The 23860-nt window shown below is 40.8% G+C and overlaps 1 long non-coding RNA gene across 4 annotated transcripts; it reads left to right on the forward strand.

Moving 5' to 3' along the window:
- The first annotated feature begins 1343 nt into the window (after window positions 1-1343).
- Window positions 1344-23357, forward strand: LOC308193166. 4 transcript variants are annotated; one of them, XR_013949437.1, is made up of 5 exons: window positions 1344-1644; window positions 8154-8207; window positions 9234-9294; window positions 20945-21937; window positions 23268-23357. It is a non-coding gene; the product is annotated as an uncharacterized lncRNA (long non-coding RNA). The 4 variants fall into 4 exon arrangements; XR_013949439.1 differs by lacking the exon at window positions 23268-23357 and having other exon boundaries at window positions 20945-21686; window positions 21782-22234; XR_013949440.1 differs by lacking the exon at window positions 23268-23357 and having other exon boundaries at window positions 20945-20999; window positions 21782-22234.
- The last annotated feature ends 503 nt before the right edge of the window (window positions 23358-23860 follow it).

A 23860-nucleotide genomic window follows, 5' to 3' on the forward strand; every position in this document is an offset into this window, starting at 1 on the left:
TCAGTTTAATAAAGATGGAGTTACATGTCTAATCCAAATGAGCCATGAATCCATTCACTTAATGGAGAACTGTGTCCGCAAAGTCCTCATTGAAGCAGGTTATGAATAATCAGTTAATTATCTACACATTTCCACTAGTAAGGACTGATCTTCTATAATGTGCTGGTGGTGTGAATCATGGATGTCCTGACCATGGAACCATTTCCAGAGAAGTCACAGCTACATTGGTGACAGATTATACAAATTGAATATATCAGAAAAACAGAAATCAGAATGATTTGTGTCTTTCTTCATTTGGTGCTAATTGCAAGAAAGATTTTAACAGATAACAAAGGAACCTGAGAGACACATTCAGATGTATTCATTTGGAGGGCTGTACTTTCTTGTTTGGTCCCAAAAATCGATCAGCTGGATTGCAAGAATAATAGAGAAGCATTGAAGGAGTGTTTTTATTAATCTAGTTCTCTCCTCACAGGATCAGAAAACAAACAAACAAACAAACAAACATCAGATTAGGTGAATTAATTTAGACAATGCAGAGGAAGCCACAATCACTATTTTGAAAAGCATCTGCACAGCATTGTCAGATAGTTTATGTGTTAAAAAAATTGGGACTGCTGACTTTACCATATATCCTACTCTGCTACAAAATTCTGTGTTTTTCACACCCATTAAGATTTACTGTATCAGATTCTGAATGTTTCTGATAGCCTGTGACGATTGCATTTTTTTCTCTCTCAAAAATATTTTGTAATTGTATGGAAATCAGGGAGACATATAAATAACTTTCTAGTAAATTATAAGGATTTTACTCATGTTGTACAATTGAAGACGTACTTTTTCACCGAAGAAATTAATGGGACTTTCTTTTAAGTTCTCTTGCAGAAGCAAACTTGAATTGGGCTAGTCCAGTGGGACTCCATCACAGCACACCACAAGACCCAGATCCGCGATCAATTCTGAATGCCACTCCTATCCCATCTGGGTCCCTTCCTGTGGAGCCTGAGGTGCAGAGAGTAGAACAGGAAGCATCAGTGAGTACATCATCCTAAGGACATATCTGGGTTCACAGATCCAGGGCTGGGAAAACGTATGTAACTTGGGGAATACACACATGATCTGTTCAGCCACATTCTCTTTCCAAAGCCCAAGCACCATCAGAGGAAAAAATGCACAAAGGAAGTGCAGCCAGATCACAGTAACAAAAGACTTACCGGTTCTGCCTAAAGCCTGCTCCCAGATTTCATCTGTTATATAATACTTAAGAAATCACATTTAGGAAGTTGGAGATTCCCTGCTGTCCTGGTTCCAGTTAGGACAGAGTTAATTTTCCTCCTAGTAGCTGGTAGGGTGCTATGTTTTGGATTAGGATGAGAAGAGCGCTGATAACATGCTGATGTTTTAATTGTTGCAGAGCAGTGTTTACACCAGGCCAAGGACTTTTCGGCTTCTTGCTCTGTCCTGCCAGCGAGCAGGCTGGGGGTGCAGCAGGAGCTGGGAGGGGACAGACCCAGGACAGCTGACCCAAACTGGCCAAAGGGGTATTCCATACCATCTGACGTCATGCTAAACAATGTATAGGGGTGGCTGGCCGGGGTGGGGGGCCGGCTGCTCGGGGATAGGCTGGGCATCGGTCAGCGGGTGGTGAGCAATTGCATTGTGCATCACTTGTTTCATACACATTATTAATACTATTATCATTATTATTATTATTATTGTTATTATTATATTCCTGTCTTAATAAACTGTCTTTATCTCAACTCACAGGCTTCACTTTCCTGTTTCTCTCCCCCATCCCAGAGAGGGAGGGGGGAGGGTGAGCGAACGGCTGTGTGGTGTTTAGCTGCCAGCCGGGTTAAACCACAACACCTGCTCAGAGAATGCAACATCACATTCTAAGATAACAGATCCCAAATATATTTCAGTGGTTCCTTCTGTGTGTTTAGCCAAGTATCCTTAATTTTTAATTGTTCTCTATATAAAATGTACATGGACCTTAATTATATAAAGATTTTCCTCATGCTGTCATGTCTAAAGAGTGTTTATTCACCCAGTTGAGAAGCAAGGCCTAGAAAGGAATGAAAAAAAACCTATTTTTATTTGTCCTCTTTTTTTCCTACTAGATTAAGGCAATAGAGATACAAGACTTTGTTGTAACTACAGAATTTGTCCCATGTACTCTAAAAAGTGAAATATATACTTTTCCCTCAATTACGAGTCTCAGGTTTTAAAAAAAGTGATATTTAACAACTATGAAATATGCAAATATATCTCAGCTATTTTTGCTTGCCATCTTTGTTTTAATCTTTTGTGATAGAGTGGTCACATAGTTTAGCACAACTTACTAAGAAGAAAAGGTGCAAACGTTAGTCATAATACATTATTTTTACTAGTTTGTGTTATTAGAAATGCTCCCATCATATTTTATTGGGTTTACATGGCAAGGGCTCTGTGAGCAGAGCCGAGGAGCTGCCTCATGTTAGATCAGAGCCAGCTCCAGCCATATCCAACGGGAACTGGTGCGTGACAGCAGCTGGGAGAGAGAGAAGTGAGAAACAGCCCTGCAGACACCAAGGTCAGTGCAGATGGAGGCCAGGAGGTACTCCAGGAGCCAGAGCAGAAGTTCCCCTTCGGCCTGTGGAGAGGCCCCTGGTGGAGCAGGCTGTCCCTCTGTAGCCCATGGGTCCCACACGGAGCAGATCTCCACGCTGCAGCCCGTGGAGGAGCCCCCGGTGGAGCAGGTGGATGTGGCCTGGAGGAGGCTGCGGCCCATGGAGAGCCCTCGCAGGAGCAGGCCCCGGGCCGGAGCTGCTGCCTGTGGAGAGGAGCCCACGCAGGAGCTCCTGACAGATGGACCCCGTGGTACAGAGCCATGTTGGAACAGTTCTTGAAGAGCTGCTGCCTGTGGGCAGCCCCCACAGGCTCAGTTTCGGAAGGACGGCATCCCGTGGGAGGGACCCCATGTAGAGCCAGGGGCAGGGAGTGACCGTGAAGGAGCGGCAGAGGCGAAGCATTAGGGACTGACCACAGCCCCCATTCGCCATTCCCCTGCACCACTTGGGAGGAGAAGGTAGAAGAGGCTGGGGAGAGGGGAAGGTGGTTTTAGTTTGCTTTTAGTTTCTCACTGCTCTAGTCTGTTAGCGATAGGCAATAAATTGTATTAATCTTTCTATGTTTAGTCTGTTTTGCCCATGACAGCAATTAGTGAGCAATCTGCCTGTCCTTATCTCAACCCTTGAGCCCTTTATATCATATTTTCACCCCCATTTCCTTTGAGGAGAAAGAGTGAGAAAGAATTTGTGGTGGAGTTTGGCTGCCCATCAGGGTAAAACCACCACACATATCTACCAAAATTATTAATGTAAAAGACAAAATGTATGAATCAGAAATATTCTTTAAAATTGATTTAATAAATAAATAAATAAATAAATAAATCCAGTTCTCTCAGTCTTTACTTTGAAGCCACCTTTTTCAAACGGCTGGTAATTATCATCGTATCTGGATCTTTTTCTCATGAGCCAATGTCTTGTTTGAAATGGTGAAGTTTCAACGATTGTAATAGATTGAAATCAGGCTGTCTCACTTATATCATGGATTATACGTTTGTTTATATATCAAAATTGATGTTCAGCATTTTCACTCTGGTTCACGTCTGGCTGTCTGCCCTCTCTTCCAGTTCTTCTCTATCCAGGATCATTTAGTTCATTACTCTTGCCTAGGTAGAATTTGCACCTGCCTTCAGTGAAGTGAAAACTGTATGTCACAGTCACTTTGAGTTTGAAATCTGTTCCCCAATCTGCTTACAGCCAGACGGAGCCTGGTGATCTCTGTAGATGTCATTAGCAAGCTCTTGATTCCATTTTCCAGACTGTTAGCGGAAATACTGTATTATTCAGGACCTACTGGACCTAAACAGATGCATTTGCTACATCCTTCTGTTTTAGGAGTGGATCACTGATAATCATGCTTTTAGTGATTTTTCTGTGTAGCTTTCTCTTTCTGTTATCTAATCTATGTTTTTGCCATCAGCTTGTGAAGCAGTATCGAAAGTCTTATTGATATCAAAATATATGTGTATTTACTACTTCTCCTCTATTCACAAGGCTGTTACCCTCTCCTGCAAGGAAGGTGGAAAAACTTGACGTAATTTTTTCTTACTAAATTGATTTTGTCTGCTACTTGTTATGTTTTCATTTGGACTTTTTTATGATAATAGTTATGATTTGTTTCCCTGTTTCTGAAGAATTTAAACTAAGCTGCCTAGGTCTTTAACATTTCAGCCCTTCCTTTTCTCCTTTTTAAAGACAGGAATTCCAGCTTAGGAAAATATTATTTATTTACCTGTGTAAAAACATTCTGTCAATTATTTCTGATAATAGCACACTCACTTAGACAGGTCTCTTGTTAGGGTCACAGAAATGTCTTTTGCCATTTATCTGCAACTGTATCCCATTTACAAAGTGAAAGCTTAAGCATTCTCATATGCTCAGTAGAATTTTCTTTAATTTTTGGTTTTCCTTTGATCTTTTTCAAAGATTCCATCTTCACTTTAATGACCAGCCTGTAAATCCTTGTGAGTGTTCATGTTCTATTACATTTCCTAGAAGCGCTGGTATGACTTGATAATTCATTAATACCACAGAAATGTTAGGAAAGGCCCTTCTTATACCAGGGCTTCAAAATGAAAGCAGTTTTTTTTCATGCATTTTTGCTGAAAGTTTTAGTTGGTGCTGGGTATTGAAACAAAACATCTGAAAATGAGCTTTGCTATATACTCACTGCTCTTTTGCTAGTTACAAGACTTTAAAGAGAAGATACCAGTCAGTGAGAAATGGACGAGTGTATGATCAAAGCAGAATAAGTAAAATTAAGTAAGAAACAGTAACAGTACACCAGTATTCGTAGTGAAGCAGGGGAGCATACTCTGAGGGGGCTTGGTTGACTGAGATATAGGAAGGGAAGGGAAATTTGGGAGCAAAAGGGAGAAAAAGTTTGCAATTTGCTGCCAAAGAAGGAACAGCAGCTAGGATGCAGATGAGAGAACAAAAGACAGAAACTGTGAGAAAAATGAGGACTGAGCTGGCCAGAGGATAATTCTAAAGGTTGCAAGAAGCTCGTGGAAATAGCAGTGCTTGACTTGAGGAAATTACTCAGTTCAGACCTTCTGCCTGGACATAAACATCTATTCTAGTAAGTTTTCTGACAGGATTTTGTCTTAAAACCTTGAGTGATGGCATCTTCACAGTCTCTTCTGGCACTTAATCCTCCTATTTCACTATCTCTCCCATTCAAATAGAATTTTCCTAATGTCTTAGCTAAATCTTTCTTGCTTCATTTAAAGTCCATTCCTGCCCTCTTGATCAAAGATGTAGAGAACAAATATTTTCTACCCCTTTCTCTTGATATATTTACAAACTAGTGGGTCTCTCTTCTTTGGGTTAAACTGACCTTTTTGTTCAAACCTTTTACATAAACCATGTTTTCCAAAGATTTGATCATTTTTAGGATTATAAAATAATTCAACGTTGAGGTTTCCATTCCAATCTCCAGCTCAAAACAGTAGCAACAGTGAGGTCAAAACCAGACTTTTCAGGGCTGTATCCAGACTGGTATTAAAATTTCCACACAGAGACGGCACAACCTCTTTGTATAGCCTGCACCAGCACTTGACTGTCCTCTGGGTGAGAGAGATTTCCCTCATAGCCAGTCTGAACCCATCTTGTTTCAACTTATGCCTATTGTCTCTTCATCTTCTGCCACACATCACTCTGCAGACTCTGGCCTTATCTTCTCAATATCCTCCTCATAGGTGGTAAGTGGCTGTCCAGCTTTTTGCTACTGTTTCTGTTGATACTGATCTATCATATTTTAGGCATCTTCTTTAGGATGAATAGAACCTCACACAATAGAAATGCTCCTATTGAAGGACCCTCAAAGAAGTCAGGGGAGATTAACATGATTTTGCAGTCCAGACATTTATAGTCAAGCACGATACTCCTGAGGGGCTAGCTATCATCATCATCATCATCATCATCATCAATCAAATAAAGTCATATTTTAACCTGATAGTCAAAGCCAAATAGAACTAAGATAGTCAAAATATTCATGGGGCCTATTTAGCTTAAACTAAAATTTCCCTTACATAGTGCTATTAGTGGTATGCCTTACTCCCATGAAAAAAAGCTTCATTCATGTTGAGGCCAGAAAGGCAACCAGTATCAAATAGCTTTAACAGTGAGACTCTCACATTTAGGAATGTGTCATTCATTTGAGGTTTTTGTTTGTTTGTTGTTTGTTTGTCTGTTATATTTCTAATAAGGTGATCATATTGAGCATTAAAATGTTGAAGGTTAGACAGCTTGGGACTACAGTGCTTTAAATAATCATTCTTAGCCAGCAGTTCCTAGCCAGCATCAGAATGACTTTAGAATGCTTTAGGTCTAGCTATAACATTGCTTGACACTGAATGTAGTAGTGATGAAATATAATCAAAACCCAGATGAATAAATGAATAATTGCTTTTGCAGATTAAAAATAGTTTCTGACTCTGCAGACATTGGCTTTGATAAGTACAGCTGCCACCTAGGATAAAGCTGATATTGCTGTACAGTGTGAGGCCTTATTAAATAGCGATCTCGCTATAGGTCTTGCTATAGCATGTGAGATATATTTGATTAGTTACCAGAATCTCTCAGGGTACATTGCTTTTCTTTTCTTTAGGGGTGTGGACTGGGAACTCTTTTTTTCACAGTGACCTACTGATTTTAAATGGCTAATCATGCATTGTTCATTAACATTTCATATCTTCATTGATAAGGGACATGAATAGCTCCCTGGGTTAGTAATTGCCTATAGAGTTCTTTGCCTTCAGATGAAAGGGTCTAATACACTACTGACTGAGCAGATTAGAAGTTCTTTTAAGGATTTTGGATTAGTAGGGATCTTTAAAGGATATGAACCTAAGGTTAGTTTTAAAAAGGGACTTCATGCTAGTCTTTGCAATGTCAGCCTCTGGGTTTCTGGCAGTCAAGGTAGCATCTAGATGCCACCTTCTGCTCTAGACGCAGTTAATTTAGGTGATGCCTGAAGAAAGTTTGATGCCTTTCACTGGGGACCATAAGAACCAGCACTGTGAGTGCCACACTACAAGCTGCTGAAATCTGGCTAGTGCGCAGAGCTGAAAAGGAGTGCCTAGCTGCATTGCTCAAGGCTAAGGAGGGCTTTGCTGGGCTGACTCTGTTGGCCATGGTCCAAAACCTTCTCCACTGGAGCTCTTTTCTCATGTCTTTTAAATCTCCTTTACACTTCTTCTATTATCAGGAGAGGCAGGGTGTGACTGCTTCTTTCGTACAAACAATGAATGAATAGCATCAGCATATACCTTGAACATGGGACAACTGGATTTCTTCTTCTAACTATAAATTTTCAAATCCTTTTCCCACATCTTCCTGAAAAGTATTCTTATGGAAAGATCATTAGTTTCAGATGTTTTATGAAGGCTACAAATTCTGTGTGATTCTGATTACTGTGTCCTCCTGACAAAGAGCAGAAAGCATTGCAGAACGAAAGCAGCTCCCCAAGCCACTGGAGAGGCTAGTGCACAGCTTGCAGGATCAAGACAGCTGGATCCTCGCTGAGCTCTTGCTACCTAGCAGAATAGCTGATACAGCCATCACACTTTGCAAGCACAGTAAATATTTGAGTGTTATGGGAGAAGTTTGCAAGCAGATCAACTACCACAATAGTTCACTCATCAAAAAAAAAAAAAAAAGGAGAGTACTGTTTCTTGTTTTACAAATAGATAGACAACTGTTGTGTGCTGTGCTGTTTAAATGTCTGTTTTCCTCTTTTTTTACTCCCTTCAACCAACATCTTACTGTTTCATTAAGCCAGTTGATTCATCATTTGAGAGCAGAGAAGTACAGCTCACTGAGCACCCAGACAGTTTAATTTAATTTTCTCAGGTTTTTAGATGGGGACTCAATTTGATATGACCCCTTGAAAATTGAACCTAGCCCTTGCTGTTGCTAATCAAATCCTGGCAGACTGTTACATCAGCAAGAAGAGTTTTAAATTGTAGTAGCACTAGTTTGTAGGAAAGTTTATTTTGCTAGAGCTGATGTGATAATGAACCTTCTCTTTATCCATTTCAGAAGACAGAAAATTTGATTGTGGATATAAACAGCTTTGTAGTGAGGAACAAAAAAGTGAGTCTATTTCTTTCTTTATTTATAGCAAACTAACTTCAGCAACAGAAGGGACAAAAGGACAGAAGCTGACAAGGTCAGAAGGACAAAAGCTGAGTCTTTAAGTTTTATATGTTAGAGTTTCACCTGTACTTTTAATTTCTTGTTGTTTTGTTTATTTATTCTTACTTTGGAAAAAAAAGGAAAGGAAGGGAAAGGGAAAGGGAAAGGGAAAGGGAAAGGGAAAGGGAAAGGGAAAGGGAAAGGGAAGGGAAAGGGAAAGGGAAAGGGAAAGGGAAAGGGAAAGGGAAAGGGAAAGGGAAAAGGGAAAGGGAAAGGGAAAAGGGAAAGGGAAAGGGAAAGGGAAAGGGAAAGGGAAAGGGAAAGGGAAAGGGAAAGGGAAAGGGAAAGGGAAAGGGAAAGGGGGAAGGGAAGGGAAGGGAAGGGAAGGGAAGGGAAGGAAAGGAAAGGAAAGGAAAGGAAAAGGAAAGGAAAGGAAAGGAAAGGAAAGGAAAGGAAAAGGAAAGGAAGGAAAGGAAGGAAAGGAAAGGAAAGGAAAGGAAAGGAAAGGAAAGGAAAGGAAAGGAAAGGAAAGGAAAAGGAAAGGAAAGGAAAGGAAAGGAAAGGAGAAGGGAAGGGGAAGGGAAGGGAAGGGAAGGGAAGGGAAGGGAAGGGAAGGGAAGGAAGGGAAAGGGAAGGGAAGAGGGAAGGGAAGGGAAGGGAAGGGAAGGGAAGGGAAGGGAAGGGAAGGGAAGGGAAGGGAAGGGAAGGGAAGGGAAAGGGAAGGGAAGGGAAGGAAGGGAAGGGAAGGGAAGGGGAAGGGAAGGGAAGGGAAGGGAAGGGGAAGGGAAGGGAAGGGAAGGGAAGGGAAAGGGAAGGAAAGGGAAGGAAAGGGAAGGAAAGGGAAGGAAAGGGAAGGAAAGGGAAGGAAAGGGGAAGGGAAAGGGAGGAAAGGGAAGGAAAGGGAAGGAAAGGGAAGGAAAGGGAAGGAAAGGAAAATACTGTTTTGTTTTGTTTTGTTTTGTTTTGTTTTTAAATCTCACACAGGTACTCATCCATTTCTGTGTGGAAGAACCTACCTCTTCATTTCTATCATTTATATATGAAGGTGATGATTTATTCATTGTGACTTTTTCTCATCACTCTGCTGAATCCATCAGGATGTGCATAATTTTGTCTGCAATGAATGTAATGTACATACTTTATATTAAATAAGTGTTAAGTTCTCTAGTAGGGCAAAACTTATGCTGAAGATGGAAACAAGCTGATACACAAAGATATGCAAACTTCAAACAGGGATCAAATCTTATATTTTAATGCATATATTTTACCCCCTGGAATTAATATTTCACCAAGTCATAGACTCTCTCTATATACTGTGGCTGAAAGTATAAGAGATAAGATTTTTTGAAATATCTTTTGATGATTTTAATAATGTAAAATATGTAGCTTAGTGAAGTTGATATAACCTTCATTAGCCCTTCAAGTATTAGTGTAGGAAAACAAAAATTTTGCACTACCTTTCCAATTTTTTTTTCAGTTATTTCACCTTTTCACAGCTGGCAAAATTGTTCTTTAACGATTTGTGTTTTTCACTCTGAATCTGCTGCCCAAGGCAAGAGCCAATTAATGTGTGGTCGAATCTGGTATAGCAAGTCTTATTTTCTTTGAAAATGGTGACTTTGATCTGCCCAAGAAACCTATTCTGGGAAATTTTCACTGTGATTCTCACTGAAGCTTAAGTTGCATAGACTAAAAGCAGAAATAGAAAAATGCTTTGCATTGATTTACAATTCACAGTCTTGAAAATTACAATAGCAGACATTGTTCAAAGGTGACTAGATATAGCATGAGCTCAGCAGAGAAAACATATTGCAATAAGAATTTAAAATAGACTTTAATTAAGCTCAGTCCAGCAGTTCTTTGAACAAAGGAACTTAAGAACTTTTTCTAGAGAATACTTCAATGATCCTGTAGAATATGATCGCATATAAATGACAATCTAATAATGTCACAGTTAATGATATAACCCAATATTATCTTTGAGTTTTTCTTCTATTTCAGAATTCTGTTTCTGTTTCCAGAGATTCGGTGGCAAATCTCATTGTTTCTATTCTTTTATTTATTTTTGTTTTTTGTTTTTTTTTTTAATGTTTCACTAAAAAAAAAAATCATTTTATATTCAAATTTATTAATATTCTAACTCCACGTACCTATAAGAAAAAAGAATAGTTAGGATAATGTCAACTACTTTGACAACTGTTTCATTTTAAGCCCCCTGTCACTATTCATAATTGTTAGTTGTATGAATACTTTATAAACAGTGTATATATACTGTATTTGTAAATTTTTTTCCACACAAAACAATTTGTAATACTGTATTAACTTGTAGTTAAATGCAAACAATACAAATAGCTTCATTTACTAATGAACTATGGTTACCTCAATAAAATACTATCAGTTATCAAAAACTTGGGTTTATTAACGTTTTGCTAATGGAAATAGAGAATACATTAACTTTCAAACATGTTTGGAAGGGGCTTTTCCTTAAGACTGCTAGACTTAAGTATAAAAATAGTGAGAAACTTCTATAACATTAATCCTTGTCTCTGGATAGTGGGAAAACCTTTGTGATCTCTCCAAAGGTCTATGCATAAGACAGAAAATGAGATGGAAAGGACAAAGAAGGATGTGATATTTAAACTTCCAGCTTCTTTATCAACCATTTTTCTCTGCAGCTGCATTTACAATAAAGGAATGTGTCTTTTGGACATTTGGCCCACTATTCCCAAGGTTATTTTGCAAAACTTATCAAATCAAGTATTGCATTTTTTATTTTATAAGAAACGTTTGTCAAGGCAGGGAAAAAGAAAAAAAAAAAGATTTAGCTTTTAAAACTCATTTAAAAACAAATAAATTAGTTTAATGTTTTATTAATGTCAATGAGGGAAAAACTTTGAATGTATTCAAAATTACTTTTCCTGGAGTTTTCCCTGTTTTGATGTCCAAAGGCCATCTTTATTACACCTATCCATGCCTGCAGGTCTTTCATAATTATGCATCTGAAGTCTGTGGCAGAGCAAGAACAGAATTTTCAGTTCTGAAAGAAAGGCGTTCATGAATAACTGTGTTTTCCTTGTTTGTAATATCAAATAGAAAAATAAAGGAAAAACATTTTGGATCAAAATAAATACTCTGTGAAGCCAGAAGGAAAAAAAAAACATAACAAGCATTATATTTGTTTATCTAAAATACAAAATTTTTTTAGGTTATATTTCCCTTCAATATAGCAAAAGAGAGTAAATGAATTGCATTTTTGAACAACAACAAAAAAGGCATTTTCAGAAAGTATTAAAGTAGTTTTCAGAAAGGGCTTTAAACAGCCTCAAGTGAAACAATTTTACAGCTGACAAGAATTACTAAATATTTCAACTCCAAAAGAGAGGGAAAAAAAATGTTAATGTTAACAATGGCACACCAGAAAGAAAGTCTAATTTTTCTTGTTGCTGTTCTAAAAATGATCACAGTTCATCTCTTCAATAGACTTGGGCTTTACTCATTTATGATGCAGTTACTGAAATGACTGTGTTCATCATTATGGAAACAGTGATGGGTCTCATCTGAAATTTATGAAATGAGTTGAGAGGCCCAGGGATCTGCTGTGTCTGCTCTGTATTATCTCCTGTATTTGTTGGTACTTGTTGAATACATTATGGCTTGCTACCAATTTAAACACTGCAACTTCATTGCAGCTATATCTCTTAAATGACTTTGTGATTATGAAGAGAAAGTAAAGGTGGGTCTACACTGGATATGTAGCTGCACGTTGAGATAACCATAGCCACGTGACTGTTCTCACAACTAACGTCCCCAGATGAGATTACTGCTCTCCTTGCCTCCTTGCCTGAGGTATCAAAAGCCTCCACAGACACTATGTGATCAGATGGCTAGAATGATATAGACTGGGGGTCTTGGTATACTTTGGGTGGATTACTATTTTGATGTGATTGGTCTAGACACATTTGCCTGTGAGATGTCTCTGCTGTGCCTTTACAGACTTAAGCTAACTTCATTTTCGCATGGTGGAACTGTGGGGCACGTTCAAAACATCAGGTGCCAGCCCACTGGAAGGTGGCAAGTGTTGGAAATTCTCACACGCAAGTACATGCACAAACATGCACATAAAGACACACACACACTGGACAGTGACCCATTTCCCAGTTGAAACTGATAACCTTGTTGTGTCAGCATTTCTCTCGTATCTTGTACTTCTGGTGGTGTCTGTGTTTGATTTCCTGCCAGTGAAATAGAGGTTGAGAGACATCAGCAGGTTCCAGTTCTCGCTATAGCCTGGTTGTGTATGGCATTTACTGCTTCCTATGTTTTTCCTCACTTCCAGTTCAATGACTAGTGACCTTCTTTATAACCCCTCTGCTTTGAGAAGAATCCATTTTACCTCAGAGTAGTGTGGATCACAGAAGAATCATACGATCACAGAAGAATCACAAGGTTGGAAAAGACCTCCCCCAACCACCAGTATCACCCACGAAACCATGTCCCTAAGTACCACATCCAAGAAGCCGCAAACCAAATCTTATCAAATCAGACAGTAATTTTCCTTCTTCAGTGACAGGAGAGTTTATGGTACCTTAGGGCCCAACTGAACACAACTTATCTGTTTGGTGCTAGGAATACATCTCCTCTTTGCTACTGCACCTGTGGAACCTTGTGTGTATTTTGCAAAAAGTTCTGATAACAGGGTATCTGCTACCATTTCTTGTGGTTTAGCTCTAGCAGGCAGCTAAGCCCGACACAGCCATTCACTCACTCTTCCCATGTGGGAAAAGGGAGAGAATAAGAAAGGTAAAAGTGTGAGAACTCACGGGTTTAGATAAAGACAGTTTACTAGATTAAGCAAAGCACACAAGCAAAGCAAAGCAAGGAATTCATTCACTACTTCCCATCAGCAGACGGGTGTTCAACCACTGCCAGGAAAGCAGAGCTCATCACACGTAATGTTTTTTCAGGAAGACAAATGCCATCACTCCAAACTTCCTCTCCATTCCTCCCTCATTACCCCCTCTATTATTGCTGAGCATGATGCCATATGGTATGGCATCATCCATCTCTTTGATCAGTTTAGGTCAGTTGTCCTGGCTGTGTCCCCTCCTGGCTTCTTGTGCACTCCCAGCCTCCTTTCTGGCAGGGCAGCACAAGAAATAGAAAAATCCTTGGCTCTGTGTAAGCAGTGCTCTGCAATAACTAAAACCATTGGTGTGTTATCACCACTGTTTTCATCAAAAATCCAAAGCACGCACATTGTGTGAGCCTCTACAAAGAAAATTAACTGTACCAACCGAAACCATGACATGTTTTATACTCCAGTCAGATATTTGGTCTTTACCCCAAAGCCCTTCCTGTTATATGCATGTGTAAAGTGTTACACAGTTGTTCATTTATTTTTCTGCATTAAAGTCAGGAACTCTGCTTACCTGAAAAATATATTAAAGCCATCTCAATGACACCACAGTGAGAGATGTAGTTTGTGCAACTTCATTTTTCAATCAATGAGAATTAGGGCTAGAACTTTCAGCCTGCTTAAAATGCATGGAAATTGTGAATACTTTGTTTCCAGGCTGATGCTGTGCTTTAATGCCCATGCAACATATATTCAACAAAGTGCTCTAGTTGCAGATCAAATTATTTAGATGAGATCAGAGCTCAATTGCCCTTTTATCATAAGACAAAGACAAGACTTTTCTTCACAGCTCTTTAAAAAAGGCTATATGAATAGCAAATCAGCTGTACAATGACAATGAGCAACAGAACACAGAAATTTTAAAATCCAAAACTGAATTGCAGCTCAGACCTTATAATTTTGAGAAAGTGCTATTTTAAGTGCTATAAAGGAATGGAAAAATCATAGAATCATAGAATCACATAATGATTTGGGTTAGAAGGACCTTAAAGATCATCTAGTTCAAACCCCCCTTCCATGGACTGAGACACCTTTTGCTAGATCAGGTTGCTTAAAGCCCCATCCAACCTGGCCTTCCAGGGATGGAGAGCATCCGCAGCTTCTCTGGGCAACCTGTTCCAGTGTCTCACCATCCTCAGAGTAAAGAATTTCTTCCTTATATCTAATCTAAACCTACGCTCTTTTAGTTTAAAACCATTACTCCTTGTCCTATCACTACACTCCCTGACAGAGAGTCCCTCCCCAGTTTTCCTGTATCCATGGAGGGTGGACAAAATTCCAAAGTTACAAAATTTTTTAAGTTCCTTTAAATCTTTTTTTTTTTCTCAGTACTTAAATATTCAGAAAGTTATTGCATAAGACCATATTTATTATTTAACCATATTTATTTATTTATTAACCATTCTAGTGATACATTGTACATATATAAATGTCATTTTAAAAACATGCAAAGTACTCCCCTTGCAAATTCTGCAAAAGATTGTAAAACTGCATAAAACTACAAAAATAAGAAAAATTCTGAACCTTTTTTTTTTTCCTGCAACTTTTACTGACCTGAAAATGTGTGGATTTATACTCTGGGAGATGCAGCACAGAGGAAGTGTTATTAAGTGTTTTTACCCCTTGATGCTCCCCTTGATTTTTAGAACAAAATTAATGATTCATACTCTCATTAGAACTGAGCTATCAGATTTTTTTTTTCTGTATTGAATGGCTCAATAATGTTGAAACATTAAAGGCTGTATCTAGTGTGAAAAGATATTTTTTCAAATCATTCTTGCCTGACTATTACCAAGATGGTGCCAGTGCCTTGATTTTTTCACCAGGCTTCACTAAGAAGTCTTCAGAGCTCGATTTGAACTTATAATTTCTTAGAAGACAAAACAAATTTGTCTTTAACACTGACTGAAGTGTTTTTTTATCGCATTTTTCTTGGCATAAAAGAAGCCTAGGAAGGAAGAGAAAATTATCTGCATTGCTAGTAAATACACAGTATTTCCCCCCCCCCCCCCCCCTTTTTTTTTCAAGGGATTGACTATTTCAGAAGAGAATAAGTTTGGTCATACCAAACCACCATCTTCATAATCTTCATAGTATCCATATTATTTCTGAGAGTAGTCAATGGCAGATGCGTAGGAAAGGATATAAAAACATTACAAATCACATTGTAGTAAATGTTCTCCAGAATATTCTGCCAGCCTCCAGAAAATTCACTGCTCAGAAATTTCCTCAACTGAAAGTATCACCTGTGAGAACAGAATTTTATTTTCTGAGGACCTGATTTTTGAACACATAAATGCCCTGTTGCCATCGGGCAGAGGGAGGGGACCTGCGAGTTGAGGAGGAATGGAGACAGGTCCCTGCTCGACCTCGCAGGAGATGCCCTCCCCTGCCGGCGCCGCCTTCCCAGGTGCCCTTGAACAATAGGTTTGAGACCCTGGAGCTTGAGAGACCGGTGGGTGAGGATGAGGTAGGAAGCCTACCCAGGAGGATGCCTGAGGTGAGGAAGTTGACTCCACGCCTCAGGACTGCCTCCACCAAGAAAGAAAGAAGGGTGATTGTTGTGGGCGGCTCCCTCCTCAGGGGAACGGAGGGCCCTATTTGTCGGCCTGACCCCACACATAGGGAAGTCTGCTGCCTCCCTGGGGCCAGGGTCAGAGACGTTACCAGGAAGCTTCCAAACCTGGTTCGCCCCTCTGACTATTACCCGCTTTTGATAGTCCAGGCTGGCAGCGATGATGTTGAAAAGAGAAGCCTCAGGGCCATCAAACAGGACTATAGGGGGCTGGGACGATTGGTGGAGGGAGCGGGAGTGCAGGTGGTGTTTTCGTCTATCCCTACGGGGGAAGGGAGAGGCACGGAGAGGACACGGAAAGCTCATGTGGTTAATAGGTGGCTCAGAGGCTGGTGCCAGCATAGAAATTTTGGGTTTTTTCACCATGGGGAGCTTTACTCGGCACCCGGCCTGATGGCCCCAGATGGGTCTCTATCTCCAAGGGGAAAACGGATCCTAGGCCAGGAGCTGGCGGGGCTCATAGAGAGAGCTTTAAACTAGGTAAGAAGAGGGACGGGGCTCAAACAAGGCTTGTTGGAGCTGTGCCGGGGGAAACAATGGCTAGGCCGGGGAAGAAGGCGATGGCCCAGCTGAAGTGCATCTACACTAATGCACGCAGCATGGGTAACAAACAGGAGGAGCTGGAAGCCATTGTGCAGCAGGCAGGCTACGACTTGGTTGCCATCACGGAGACGTGGTGGGACCGCTCCCACAACTGGAGTGCTGCAATGCCTGGCTATCGGCTCTTCAGGAGGGACAGGCAGCACAGAAGGGGTGGTGGCGTGGCTCTCTACATTAGAGAATCTTTTGATGTTGTGGAACTCCAGGCTGGGAATGATAAGGTTGAATCCCTGTGGGTTAGGATCCGCGGGAAGGCCGGCAAGGCTAGCATCCTGGTGGGGGTCTGTTATAGACCGCCGAACCAGGATGAGGAGACGGATGAGGAGTTTTATAGGCAACTTACAGAAGTTGCAAAATCGTCGGCGCTTGTCCTCGTGGGGGACTTCAACTTCCCGGACATATCCTGGAAACACAACACGGCACAGAGAAAGCAGTCTAGGAGGTTTCTGGAGAGCGTGGGAGATAGCTTCCTGACGCAGCTGGTCAGTGAACCTACCAGGGGTGGTGCCCCGCTAGACCTTCTCTTCACAAACAGAGAAGGACTGGTGGGAGATGTGGTGGTCGGAAGCTGTCTGGGGCAGAGTGACCACGAAATGGTAGAGTTCTCTATTCTTGGCGAGGCCAGGAAGGGGACCAGTAAAACCGCTGTCTTGGACTTCCGGAGGGCTGACTTTGAGCTGCTCAGGACGCTGGTTGGCCGAGTCCCTTGGGAGGCGGTTCTGAAGGGCAGAGGAGTCCAGGAAGGCTGGGCGCTCCTCAAGAAGGAAATCGTGATGGCACAGGAGCGGTCCGTCCCCACGTGCCCAAAGATGAGCCGGCGTGGAAGAAGACCGGCCTGGCTCAACAGAGAGTTGCGGCTGGAGCTTAGCAGAAAAAAGAGGGTTTATAATCTTTGAAAAAAAGGGCGGGCCACTGAGGAGGACTACAAGGATGTAGCGAGGCTGTGCAGGGAGAAAATTAGAAAGGCCAAAGCTCATCTGGAGCTCAACCTGGCTACTGCCGTTAAAGACAACAAAAAATCCTTTTACAAATACATCAACGCGAAACGGAGGACTAGGGAGAATCTCCATCCTTTACTGGATGCGAGGGGAAACCTAGTTACTAAGGATGAGGAAAAGGCTGAGGTGCTTAATGCCGCCTTTGCCTCAGTCTTTAGCGGCAATACCGGTTGTTCTCCGGACACCCAGTGCCCTGAGCTGGTGGAAGGGGATGGGGAGCAGGATGTGGCCTTCGCTATCCATGAGGAAATGGTTGGCGACCTACTACGGAGCTTGGATGTGCGCAAGTCGATGGGGCCGGATGGGATCCACCCAAGGGTACTGAGAGAACTGGCGGAGGAGCTGGCCGAGCCGCTTTCCATCATTTATCGGCAGTCCTGGCTATCGGGGGAGGTCCCAGTTGACTGGCGGCTAGCCAATGTGACGCCCATCTATAAGAAGGGCCGCAGGGCAGACCCGGGGAACTATAGGCCTGTCAGTTTGACCTCAGTGCCGGGGAAGCTCATGGAGCAGATTATCTTGAGGGTCATCACGCGGCACTTGCAGGGCAAGCAGGCGATCAGGCCCAGTCAGCATGGGTTTATGAAAGGCAGGTCCTGCTTGACGAACCTGATCTCCTTCTATGACCAAGTGACGCGCTTGGTGGATGAGGGAAAGGCTGTGGACGTGGTCTACCTTGACCTCAGTAAGGCTTTTGACACCGTTCCCCACAACATTCTCCTCAAGAAACTGGCTGCTCGGGGCTTGGACTGGCGTACGCTTCGCTGGGTTAGAAACTGGCTGGATGGCCGGGCCCAGAGAGTTGTGGTGAATGGAGTCAAATCTGGTTGGAGGCCGGTCACTAGTGGAGTCCCCCAGGGCTCAGTACTGGGGCCGGTCCTCTTTAATATCTTTATCGATGATCTGGATGAGGGCGTCCAGTGCACCCTCAGTAAGTTTGCAGATGACACCAAGCTAAGTGCGTGTGTCGATCTGCTCGAGGGCAGGAAGGCTCTGCAGGAGGATCTGGATAGGCTGGAGCGATGGGCTGAGGTCAACTGCATGAAGTTCAACAAGGCCAAGTGCCGGGTCCTGCACCTGGGCTGCAACAACCCCAAGCAGAGCTACAGGCTGGGAGATGAGTGGCTGGAAAGCTGCCTGGCCGAGAAGGACCTGGGAGTATTGGTGGATAGTCGGCTGAATATGAGCCAGCAGTGTGCTCAGGTGGCCAAGAAGGCCAACGGCATCCTGGCCTGTATAAGAAGCAGTGTGGCCAGCAGGTCTAGGGAAGTGATTGTGCCCCTGTACTCGGCTCTGGTGAGGCCGCACCTCGAGTACTGTGTTCAGTTTTGGGCCCCTCGCTACAGGAAGGACATGGACGTGCTCGAGCGAGTCCAGAGAAGGGCGACCAAGCTTGTGAGGGGTCTGGAGAACAAGTCTTATGAGGAGCGGCTGAGGGAGCTGGGCTTGTTCAGCCTGGAGAAGAGGAGGCTCAGGGGCGACCTCATCGCTCTCTACAGTTACCTGAAAGGAGGCTGTAGAGAGGTGGGGGTTGGTCTATTCTCCCACGTGCCTAGTGACAGGACGAGGGGGAATGGGCTAAAGTTGCGACAGGGGAGTTTTAGGTTGGATGTTAGGAAGTACTTCTTTACCGAAAGGGTTATTAAGCATTGGAACGGGCTGCCCAGGGAGGTGGTGGAGTCACCATCCCTGGAGGTCTTTAAAAGACGTTTAGATGTAGAGCTTAGGGATATGGTTTAGTGGAGTACTTAGTGTTAGGTCGGAGGTTGGACTCGATGATCTTGAGGTCTCTTCCAACCTAGAGAAATCTGTGAATCTGTGAATCTGTGAAAAGGTTTTGACATTCATATACTCTACAGCAAGAAATTTTAAAGTTGAAATACATGGTGTGTAAAGAAGTAAGTTTGCCCAGAGAAGTTGTGGATGCCTTGTCCCTGGAGGTGTTCAAGACCAGGTTGGATGAGGTCCTGGGCAACCCGATCTAGTGGGTGACATCCCTGCCCATGGCAGGGAGTTGGAAATAAATGATCATTAAAGTCCCTTCCAACCCAAGCCGTTCTATGATTCTATGATCCTATGATTGTTCAGTTTAGACCTAAAACCTATATTTTGTTAGGTAACCCATCACTTCATAGAGTATTTTATCCCTCTTTGGTAACTGGTTCCCTAGAATGTGAGGAGTCCTCATCTATTTGATCTTTCCTCATAAGCAAATTAGTGTTTACATATGATATATTCGTAGCTATTAATCCCTCTCCATATCTGTCATATTCTTCAGCAGTGGGGGATCAGAACTGTACATAGTGTTCAGGACATGGGAGATCCATGGTTTTATGAAAGTGGACCATGTGCTTTGTTCCTTTCTCCTTTACCATTAGTTCCTAACATTTAATTTGCTTTTTTTGACAACTGTTGAACATTGAGCTATCATTTTTATAGAACAGTCCATAAGTTTGTAGGGTATGCAGAATTTAAGATTGTTTATTCCCAAGTTCATCAGTTCAAACCTGTCTAAACTGAATTTTATTTATTGTTTACTACTCACCCTCTACTACTACTACCGTAATGATGCTTCTTTGTTGATTCTCATTAATTGCTTCAGTTGTGCATGGTAGAAATAGTTGCTAAGGAGAATGATAGTCAAAAAGGAAGACTACTATAAAAATGTGTAGTTGACATCTCAGAAACATACCTGTTTTTATTATGTACATACAGACAATATGTTCGCATATATGTCCTGTTAACTTTTATTATTCAACCAGCCTCCCACTTGCATTCCTTTTAAATATCTACAGACATCACAAGCACCCAATAAAGGCATAAAAATTATGTTTCATGTTTCAAATGAATATAAGACTGGGAAAGGGGTGCTTTTCACAATACTACCAGTCCTGGATTTACTAAGAATTTATATCTGGGTTAATTTTTCCTTTGTGTGACATCTCATTTCTGCAGCTCAGAACTTATGTGTAGAGATTATCAAATGTCAAATGCAAATGTAAAATGGATCCATGCTGTACAAAATAGTCTCTTACTGATATTGAGCTGACTATTCCCTTTAAATGTTAATGAAACTGTTGTAATTACTGAAATACCAAAACAGCTCAAGAGCTGGAGATCACAGCTGTAGCCCATTACTTGTAAATTACTGGCACAGGCATTATCTTGGCAGAAAGAGTTGTGCAAGAACTTGTTCATCATGCTTCTCTTTTAAGTAAGTGATGGAGACCAAGTCTAAAGAGCACAGAGAGAAAACTAAGCAACTTTCTTGCTCTACAAGAGATATAAAGATTGCACCCAATAAGGCTCACTTTCTCTACCCTCCCCCGTAGTTTATTTATTTAACTTTTTCTGTGGTACACAGAATTGAGATTATCTCATAAAGATATTGAACACACAGTGAAATAAAATAATTATCTTTTAAATAAAGATTCCCTTGTTATATTTTCATCTAAAATTAATAATTATCCTTGCATATTTATTTATTTATTTATTTATTTTAAAAGAGAAAACTGCCTATGTTCAAAACCAGAAGGGCAGGATGGGAGGAAAGTAAATTAAAAATGGGGGGAGCATGGTTACATTTTTGTGTTTGATATTCCTTCAGTCAGCAAGCCTGTGGCACAGATGCAGTGAAAAGGAAGATAGAGTACTTGAATGGGGTAAGTAACCTCAAGACAAAAAATGTCTAAGGGCTATGCAAGCATAACTAGGCAGTAAAGAACCAGTGATATCTATACTAAAGAAGGCTGGTGACACCTTGATTCTTTGATCTGTGAACTGTGTGACAGGCTTGCAAACGGATAGTTTATTATCTAGGAGGTGAATAGCAAAGTCCTACAGAGTTTCACAGGGTTAATATGTATAAAATAGCCATTTAGATGTGCGCCAGGAATAGACTGTGGGAGGAGTTTTCTTCGGCATGCAAGGAAGTTGTACGTGCGTCTGTGTCTATATGCATGTCTATGCGTATGTGCTTGTGCAGAGCACTGCGTGGTACCCAGCTGGTCACAACAACTGCATCTGGGAAGATCTGTACTGAAACCGACCATGGAATTGCCAAATCCTCTTAATTCACCTTCTGATGACATTGAGGGTGGCCCAAACCTGATCGGGACGTTGTTCTTATTTTCACGGAGGATCGCTATCGTTTCACTCCATTTAAATTCAGGAATAAGCATCTCATGACGCCATGCTCCACTGCATCGGAACTGTATGAGCAAGGCGGTCTTGCAGAGAGGGAGAGACAGAGAGGGAGACACTTTCCAGGCTGAGAAGAAAATGAGACGCTATCTGGTTTTGTTGTCTCTGGGTTGATTTTTTTTTTTAAAGAAAACTACAGCTTGAAGGTATTGGAGTAATATTTCTGTAAGCCTTGTATCAACAGCAATAAATTTATTTGTATCAATGGCAGAGCCAGATAATTCTGCTCTTGTTCTTACAGGGATCTGTTGTTTCGTGGATCATATAGGGAATTCCAAAGAGCAGCAATCTTCGTGCTACTGGAAGTTATGAGCTTAGTCTTCCCAGGCAAATAATTCATCTTTGAAAGAAGCTTACATCTCAAGTAAACTTAAATAAGTGGCCAGTCTCTCCTCAGGTGCCTATGCTTTATTTCTTTTCCTTCAGTCATTTTTAAAAGTATGTTTGGCATGCAGTGTACTATTGATGTGTGGTATTTTTTAGTTACTTTTTCTTTGTTTAAGGGCTGTCTTTTGTTAGACACAAGTAAATATGAAACTGCAAAACAGTAATTATTGCTTCAGTAAAGTATAACTTTTGCAATAAAATTGTTAAATAATTAGCAAAGTCCTTTGAAATCCTTTGTTGGCACCTGATGAGTACATGAAGACTACCTGTACTTTCCATCATCATTACTCTACATCCATGTAATCATGGCTGGCTTAAAAAAAAAAAAAAAAAAAAAAAAAAAGACAGTCATGGTAAACTACAGAAATAACAACGGGAGAAAAAAAAGAAGTTAAAAAAAGGGAGGTCAGATAAATGAACAATAGCATGACAAGTCATTAGGGACTTGGGTTTTTGTTTTTTCTTGAAGTAAAAAAGAAACAGTTAATTGAAGTGAACAGTTACAACTGAATACATAGATATTTTGTAAAGAAAAACACATTCAAAGTGGAAATCAAGGTGAAAAAATCTTATACTTTAGTTGTATGAAAATAAAACTGTAAAATATTCAAACTCACATTAGTGAAAATAATCATGATTATAAATCTGCAATGAGAAAAATTAGAACCAAAGCTTTGCTTGCCTCATATGGTAATTGAGTAATAAGATATATTTTACTGCTGCAAGTCAGTTTCCTCATTCCACTTTAGAACACAATATAGCTCCAGCAAAATAGCATCTTTATGGTCCTGTGGATTGACACCACAAAGCCATGGTCGTCTTTTGAAATCTATGGGACTGTGATAAATCTTCATGGCTCTGTATTCTAAAAGAAGAAAGGATTAAAGAAAGATTTTCAAGAGCGGTATATTACCTCTTATACACTATTTGAAGATGAAAGGACTGCATTATGGTGGGCTAGCTGTTATCAGTTTTTCTTGGGATTAATAATTACATAGAATTTATGGGAACAGAAAAATAGTGTGAATGGTATAAAGATTTAAATAATGAAAAACTGTTTAAGCCACTGGGCTTAAAGATTGAATTATAGGTATGAGTGTATACAATATGTATAGAGAATCTTCCTTTAAGATGTATATTTTAATTTTATCCTACATCATCACTAGAGAGAACCACAGAAAAAAAAGAACCATTCTAATAGAACTATATTTGTTTCTTGATATATGTCAAATCAGTTATAAAAGACAGCTCCTATCATTCAGAAATGCAGATAGCAGTTTATGTGGTTGAGCTACCATTCTCTGCATATGGGTTTATGATCAGTACTGCTCTGTTTATAGATCCGAGTCTTCATTTAGATTCTCACTCGGGAAATTTTGGAATAAACAGTCTCTAGGAAAAACAGAAGAAATTAAAACACAAGAAGTGACAGAAGCTTCTTTATACAGAAAAGTAAGTGAGTTTTTATAGAGTCCAAAAGCCGTGTTAGACGGACAGTTTGAAGAAAATCTTTGTTGCTTCTCTGATAAAATTGAACAGGTTGCAGTTCTCGATTGCTTGCTCGTTGTCATGCTGTTCAGGTTAATAGAGAAATATTTTGTACAGGCAGGCTTTTGCTTTCATTCTACAAGTGGACAGAAACTGCATGACTTCAGTGGATGTGAGTGTTAATCCCCATCACATTGCCTGGCAATGAGCTCTCCCACTCATCTGACTTCCAAGGTTCGATTCAGCCCATATTCTTGGACTACTAGGCTCAACACAATTTTCTGTCTCCAGGTTTATTCCAGGTTAAAATTCACCATGAAGAGATACATTAGTCTTCATTATAAATGCCTAAAACTATGTTTTCATATTTAACTCCTGTTTACTTTTGCAAAAGGATGTGCCTAATGTGTTCTCAGCAGAGAAATTTGATGATATGCTTTTGCAG

Source organism: Anser brachyrhynchus (genome assembly GCF_964034855.1).
Source record: "Anser brachyrhynchus genome assembly, chromosome: 3".
Classification (NCBI taxonomy): Eukaryota; Metazoa; Chordata; class Aves; order Anseriformes; family Anatidae; genus Anser; species Anser brachyrhynchus.